This window comes from Octodon degus, unplaced genomic scaffold (assembly GCF_000260255.1).
Source record: "Octodon degus isolate 3935 unplaced genomic scaffold, OctDeg1.0 scaffold00081, whole genome shotgun sequence".
Classification (NCBI taxonomy): Eukaryota; Metazoa; Chordata; class Mammalia; order Rodentia; family Octodontidae; genus Octodon; species Octodon degus.
In genome coordinates, this window is record NW_004524657.1 from 11,273,641 (window position 1) to 11,274,122 (window position 482).

The window sequence follows — 482 nt, forward strand, 5'->3', positions numbered from 1 at the left end:
TATTGGGATTATATCATCTGTAAATTTCTTGTAGAATTCATTTGTGAATCCTTTCGGATCTGGATTTCTCTTTGTGCGTTTTCTATTACATTTTATATTTCATTGGCTTTTGTTGGATTATTGACAGTTCTTATATCTTCTTGATTCAGTTTTGGTACTTTGTACCTTTGTAGGAATCTGTCCATTTCTTCTGTGCTTTCTGTTCTGTGAGAGTGAAGATTCTCAAAATAGCTATTAATACTACACTTGATCTTAGCCAAAAGGCTGAGAAGCGATACAAAGTAGCTATTGATGATCTTCTCAATTTCCAATGGGTCTGTGGTAATTTCACCCTTTTCATTCTTTATTGCTTGCATTTAGTTTTTTCTTTCCTCTTTTTTGTTGAGGTTGATAGGGGCTCATCAATGTGCAGCTGAAAAAATTGTGTATTCAGCTATGAGTGGGTGGAATACTCTGTCTACGTCCCTTAAGTGCATTTGTTC

General features: G+C 34.9%; 1 pseudogene; it reads right to left on the reverse strand.

The window, feature by feature from the left end:
- Positions 1-207: 207 nt before the first annotated feature.
- On the reverse strand, positions 208-276 carry LOC111818173 (annotated as a pseudogene).
- Between the last annotated feature and the right edge of the window lie 206 nt (positions 277-482).